Below are 7,703 nucleotides of genomic sequence, written 5' to 3'. Positions count from 1 at the left end.
AGTTACCAATGTGCACTTCATTTTCATAGTGGAAATATTGCCTATTAGCTTTATTTGATGCTGCTATACATTCTCATGTCATAAATCGTCAGGACATCCATTTCAAAAGTATTTTTTAAACAACATTTTATTTGTATCAATGTTCAATATTGAAACAAAGACTCCACTGACTGAATACATTGCTATCAAAGACTTTAATATGATCAAGTGTCATGCACATTATTTGCATGTCTGCTTCACACCCCTTAATGTAAAAAATACATGAAGTAAAAAAATAAAACATGTTTTCATGTGATCTTGTTTGAAGTTAATTTGATAACATGTAACAACATGTAAAGCAACATGTGATAACATGAAACTACCCATGTGAAAACATGATCACGTGAAGTGTTCCAAAAATTGTTGGAAAAAAAGTTAAATTATGTTTTTATTTAAGGGACATAAGAGATTTCTGGACAGTGTCACTGCTTCCTCAGGCTCACTACCATTAAACTCCATATTTACCATGAACGTTAGCATCCAAAAGCACAAGTTTTATGAAAGAAGATAAATCAATTTACAATCATTTTACACAATAAATCAATTTATAACATTTTAGATTGATTGTTCATACAATCTTTTTAGGATAATAATCCAGTAACCTAAAACATTCATTACTGGCACTTTCATATTTTTCCTCAAACTTAAGTGAGTGCGCACTGTCATGGAGCTTTTAAATCAGGGAATATTTGATCAATGCCCGGCAATTTGGAGATCTTCTCCATCAGTTTCACAACCTGCTGATGGCCTTTTTCTCTGTTTCTGAGATCTTCTCCATCAGCCCCATCACCTGATGACGGTCTGGGTCAGTGTTTCTGAACACATGGTACCTGTTCCCACAAAGCTCAACTATCTCTTTAAGGTGACGGTCTGACTGGATAAACATCTCTATGTTCATGTTTTTCAGGTCCTCTCCATGAGTAAAGAGGACAATAGTTTTATTGTTGCCTTTAATCTTAAAGGCTTCTTCCAATTCATTGAATATTCCTCTCTTGCCCTCTGTGATTCGGCCAATTTTAATCACCAACAAGTACACACAAATCCCAGTCTCACAGTAATTACTGCAACACGTAAGCTGTTCATCTTTTTGAACATTTTCATCAAAGAAGTCAGGGGTATCAATGACCCGAACCTCTGTTCTTGAAAACTGCATTCTTTCTTCCTGGAACTCTTTGGTGACTGGTATAGAGCTTCGAATTGATTTAAACGTGTCTTTCCCCAGGATTGTGTTGCCACTAGCGCTCTTTCCAGTGCCTGCCTGTCCAAGTAAGACAATGTTCAAAATGTTGCCGGGCTGCTTTTACAGTTCTCTGATCCTGGTTCTCCTACTGCTCCAATACCTGGCACCTCACTATCCTGTTGACTTTGACCTGAGAAAACAGTAAGAGGTTCAATGCACTTGGATAGAAATGGGCATTTGAAGACAGTACTTAGTAACTTTATGTGATATCTGTAAAAGGCATTAACCTGCCATGTATTTTTTTAGATAAATATGGAAATAAACTGAGATTACATTGTATAGGGTTTAATCATACAAAAAGTTATACTTGCATTGTGACATGTTCCTCCTCTTCGTTCACCTTTGCAGAAAGCCTGTAAATAAGAAAGGGCTGACTGAGGTTTCAGTTAGCAGTGCTTCTACACCTGCATTGCTTGCTGTTTGGGGTTTTAGGCTGGGTTTCTGTACAGCACTTTGAGATATCAGCTGATGTAAGAAGGGCTATATAAATACATTTGATTAGATTTTTATTTTAAACATGTAACTACAAGTAGTCTGGCTTTTTCCCTTGGTAGTTTTATTAATAACGGTGTCTGTTCATTGAAAGTTTCAGCACTTTTTCTTTAGTCTTACATCCAGCACATCCATTTCCTACGACGCTTGCCAGGATTTCAAACAATCATGGTGATCCACAGGAAGGTCTCCAACATATGGTCTGTGCAAATCTGAAAGGAACCGTTTTGCATCTTCCTTATATATACTCTATTGTAGAGAAAAGAAGCAAGTGGGAGGTTCTAAGAGAGCTGAATAAATAGTAAGACAGCACTGTTTCTCCACATTTACTTTTTAACATTATCAAGACAATATGGGTAATTCTATGCCTGCAGGTGAGAGTTGACTGATTTCTGTTACTTATAAGTTGAGGATGTTTTTCAAAACTGAAAATGTGTTTACTGGTTTTGAGTGATTTGATCATTAACAATGTACTATTTTTTGCAGTCCGTGACATTAGAATTGTGTTGATTGGAGTGAAAAAAAAGTGCCACTGGAAACGCCATTCTGGGAAAAAAATGTTTACATCTATGGAAGACACTAAATCGGTGACTGAGAGTTGTGTTAAAGAAAGAGTTCATGATAACAGATGGATATATGTGGTGGACACACCAGGACTGTTAGACACTGGGAAGACTCCAGAACATATCGAAAGCAAGATAGTGAGGTGTCTTCAAGACTCAGCCCCTGGTCCTCATGTCTTCGTGCTGGTGGTGGAGGCAACGATATGTAGAGAGGAGGATCAGAATACTGTGGACGATCTGGAGAGGCTCTTTGGACCAGAGGTCTTCAAGTTCATGATTGTGCTCTTTACCCATGGTGGTAAACTTGGGAGTCAAACCTTAAGCACCTTCATATCTGATGGCCATGAGTGTGTTCGAGCAATTATAAAACGCTGTTCTGGCAGATTCCATTTTTTCGACAATACAAGTGGAAGTAGAGGTCAAGTTGTTGAGCTGGTCAAGAAGATTGATGAAATGGTGGCAGTAGCTGGAGGAGGGTACTTCACACAGTAGCTACAGGAGGGTCCCCTCCCCCAAAAGGAAAATAAAATAAGGTTGAAGACATCCTCCAGGAATTGTATTCACAAAAGACAAACATTATAGGCTGACAGACTGATTGAGCTCCTAGGTTGCAGTAACACACAAATTAAGTTAGGAATAAAAATATAGAATTGGAGCATAATATCACTCTAAAATATTATAATATTTTTATGATATTATTGTTAATATTATAATATTTTGAAATGAATGAACATGCTATATATACTGTGAACAAAACATTGATTTGTAAATTCAGAAAGAAAAACGAACTTTGCTATTCACAACTATGGTTTGTCAATTCATATATAGGCGACACCTTATCTGAATGACACAAACAGTGAATCTGACAAACATGGCTTTAAAGTTTATTTTGCTGTCCAGTAGATGAATGATAATGCACTGATGTTTTATGTTATTATGATGTAATGTTTTATGCATATCAACCATGACCACCGATTTGACCTATGACCCCTAAAATGCTGATACTTTGTATGACCTTGAACTATATGGGTAATGCAAAAGCAAAGCACAGTATCTATAATCTAAATGTTGATCCAACTTTCTTGTTTGTGTTTGAGGGAAACAGTTGTAGAGTTCAAACTACATTCCAACTGTATTTAATGGTTTTACATAGTTATGTTTTCATGTTTTGAATGTTGTATTGTCGTAACCCTCAAGCATTTGTTCACCATAAGGTAAGATCTATTTCATAATGGAGAATGTTTATACTTTTATTGCATTTATTGATTGTGCCATGTTTATGTTGGTGATAACTGTATCATTGGCTGTCTCATGGTGTGTGTGTGAGGGTGTGTGTCATGATCAGGATGGTCTGAACTCAGAGCCCGATAGAATTCCAGGGAAAACCTCAGTAACTGCAGTCAAAACACGGTGGAACAAAGCCAGAGCGCAGTACCTTCAATTAGTAACTTCACATACTGCTGTTTGCTTTGGTTTTACTTGGATTTTGTAGTTATCTAAAAAAAATGGACATTATATTTTTACTGAAACAGAAGATATTTGAACCTGGACACTTCGCCACAATATAAAACGGATACTAAAGACCCTAATTTTAGTTTTAACTCAATTTTGACCAAATGTGTTTTTACTACAGTCTGCAATTGTATGGCAGAATAGCTGTGCACATAATCCTAATACCTCTTCATGGACTACATTACACCGCCACTACACTATTTTGATACACAACAGAATAGAATAAGAAGTGAGTATAGGCAATGCCCACTGAAGAAAAAGTGGGTATAGGGCGTATACCTGCGAATAGCCTCCACTACAGCACTGGCCCTTTGTGTTTTACAAAAGTGCACTCTCCAACATGAGTGCGCCGATATTACGGTTGCTGTCCTTTCATCATCACGAGCCTGTCACACACTGAAGGTCCAATAGGGTTGTCACTGCGCAAACATGTCTATAATAGATAGACTTTTACAATTTCCCCGTCTCAGTGAACACGGCAACTTTCCAACCATTTACCCAACTCTTCCCTACTAGCGAGTCAAGGAAATTCTGACAAAGTTTGAGGATATTCTTCAATGAAAGTAAAGGACAGTAATGTTACAAGTAAAGTAGGAATCCCAGGTTTCAATCGGTAATAAGATATGTTTCAAAAAAGGAATGCATTCGGAAAGTATTCAGACCCTTTGACTTTTTCCACATTTTGTCACATTACAGCCTTGTTCTAAAATTAATAAAATAATACAAAATTCTCATCAATCTTCATACAAAACCTCAAAATGCCAAAGCAAAAACAGGTTTAGTGATTTTTTTTAAACAAATGTATTACAACTAAAAACAGAACCTTATTTACATAAGTATTCAGAACCTTAGCTATGACACTCGAAATTGAGCTCAGGTGAATCTTGTTTTCACTACATTGTGCATCCTGTTTCTACAACTTGATTGGAGTCCACCTGTGATAAATTCGATTGATTGGACATGATTTGGAAAGGCACACACCTGTCGATAAGGTCCCACAGATGACAGTGCTTGTCAGAGCAAAAACCAAGCCATGAGGTCAAAGGAATTGTCCATAGAGCTCCGAGACAGGATTGTGTCAAGGCACAGATCTGGGGAAGGGTACCAAAACATTTCTGCAGCCTTGAATGTCCCCAAGAACACACTGGCCACCATCATTCTTAAACGGAAGAAGTTTGGAACCACCAAGACTCTTCCTAGATTTGGCCGCCCGGCCAAACTGAGCAATTGGGGGAGAAGGGCTTTGGTCAGGGAGGTGAACAAGAACCCGATGGTCACTCTGACAGAGCTCCAGAGTTCCTCTGTGGAGATGGGAGAACCTTCCAGAAGGACAACCATCTCTGCAGCACTCCACCAATCAGGCCTTTATGGTAGAGTGGCCAGATGGAAACCACTCCTCAGTAAAAGGCACATGACAGCCATCAAAAGGCACCTAAAGGACTCACAGACCATGAGAAACAAGGTTCTCTGGCCTGAATGCCAAGCGTCACGTCTGGAGGAAACCTGGCACCATCCCTACCGTGAAGCATGGTGGTGGCACTACAAGTTTTACATTTCCATGGGATCAAATTAATCCTACATCTGTACAACTGAGACATACAAAGGAATTATAGACAAAAAGTGACTTGTGATTGAGTGATGTATCTCAGGTTAATCTTTGTCAAAAAGGAGAGAATGAAAGTAAAATGGAAATTCCTGAACAGATTCGTAGGTATACAGGGCCTGTTATGAATCACCTGATATGAATCTGGTTATCAGATGGATCTATTGTGTGTGTCTGCGTCATGAAAGAACTAAATACTTTTTCTCCATCTCAGTTTTTTTGTTCTAGAGCGATTTCCTTCAGTGCTTTATGTCTGAAGGCCTGTAAATAGCTCACAAAAAAGAAAGTGGGGTTGAATTGCTCCATGACAACTCAATAAACAGTCATTGATTCCAAAACATTCCAAAACATTTGCCATCAAAAGATAGAGAGGGTGACTATAAGGTAACAGAATAAGAGTCATGAAAGACTCAAAATGTCAGACAGTGATTCAGATGTCAAAGCAAATACTGGACAACAACAACTAAGGATATTTCTACTACTCACTTCCTTTGGCCGCCTTTCCTTCCAGTTCTCTGCGGCCAATGACTGGAACGAATTGCACAAATCACTGAAGCTGGAGTCTTAAATCTCCCTCTCTAACTTTAAGCATCAGCTGTCCGAGCAGCTTACCGATCACTGTACCTGTACACAGCCAATCTGTAAACAGCACACCCAACTACCTCATCCCCATATTGTTATTCATCCTCTTGCTCTTTTGCACCCCAGTATCTCTACTTGCACATCATCATCTGCACATCTATCACTCAAGTGTTAATGCTAAATTGTAATTATTTTGCCTCTATGGCCTATTTATTTCCTACCTCCCTACTCTTCTACATTTGCACGCACTGTACATAGATTTTTCTATTGTGTAATTGACTGTACGTTTGTTTATGTGCAACTCTGTGTTGTTTTTGTCGCACTGCTTTGCTTTATCTTGGCCAGGTCGCAGTTGTAAATGAGAACTTGTTCTCCCTGGCCTTCCTGGTTAAATAAAGGTGAAATAAATAAATAAATAAATACTCTATCCCAACTTGTCAAACCTTTTATGTTCACAGTATTTAGGAACGTTTAACAGCATTTTCTGTTTCCATCACACCGTCATTACTTTTTAATGCGACAGGTAGTTTGCATAAAGTAACTATTGGCTCTTACAGTATATGATGAGTACTGGCACCTAAATATGCAGAGTACCAGCACCCACAATGACTACCAGCACCTATTTCAGTCCACTTCCAGCACTGGTTCAAAGCCGCCAGTAGGTCAAACTGTCAGATGACTTTGTTTGGGAAAGGTGTAGTGGTTTTGTAGAGTGCTTTCTGAGGCAGCTCAATAACAGGCCTATAGACTTCTTTTATCTCTCAGATATAGGACAGACACTTCTAAACAAATTTCCTTTAGATTTCTGTGGGGGACTATCTGTTGTTCCATGTAGTGAATCTGGCCTGATAATTTAGCTAATAAACCACAAAGTATAAGCATTTTAAAGTCAAATAAGTCTTCCTAAATATGTATGTCTGTCAGTAACTTTATAAAAGATTATAAATGCACTGTGACTTCAATAAATGGAAAGACTATTAATACAATAGTATAATACACACAGCACAGTAAAGATATACAGTTCAAGTCGGAAGATTACATACACTTATGTTGGAGTCATTAAAACTCATTTTTCGACCTCCACAAATTTCTTGCTAACAAACTATACTTTTGGCAAGTCGGTTAGGACATCTACTTTGTGCATGACAAATTTAATTTTCCCAACAATTGTTTACAGACAGATTATTTCATTTATAATTTACTGTATCACAATTCCAGTGGGTCAGAAGTTTAAGTACACTAAGTTGACTGTGCCTTTAAAAGCTTTGAAAATTCCAGAAAATGATGTCATGTCTTTAGAAGCTTCTGATAGGCTAATTAACAGAATTTGAGTCAATTGGAGGTGGATGTATTTCAAGGCCTACCTTCAAACTCAGTGCCTCTTTCCTTGATATCATGGGAAAATCAAAAGAAATCAGCCAAGACCTCAGAAAAAACATTGTAGACCACAACTTTGGTTCATCTTTGGGAGCAATTTCCAAACTCCTGTAGGTACCTCGTTCATCAGTACAAACAATAGTACACAAGTATAAACACTATGGGAACACGCAGCCATCATACCGCTCAGGAAGGAGACGCGTTCTGTCTCTTAGAGACTAATGTACTTTGGTGCGAAAAGTGCAAATCAATCCCAGAATAACAGCAAAGGACCTTGTGAAGATGCTGGAGGAAA

The sequence above is a fragment of the Salmo salar genome, chromosome ssa17, assembly GCF_905237065.1.
Source record: "Salmo salar chromosome ssa17, Ssal_v3.1, whole genome shotgun sequence".
Lineage (NCBI taxonomy): Eukaryota > Metazoa > Chordata > Actinopteri > Salmoniformes > Salmonidae > Salmo > Salmo salar.
This window is presented reverse-complemented; position numbering follows the sequence as displayed.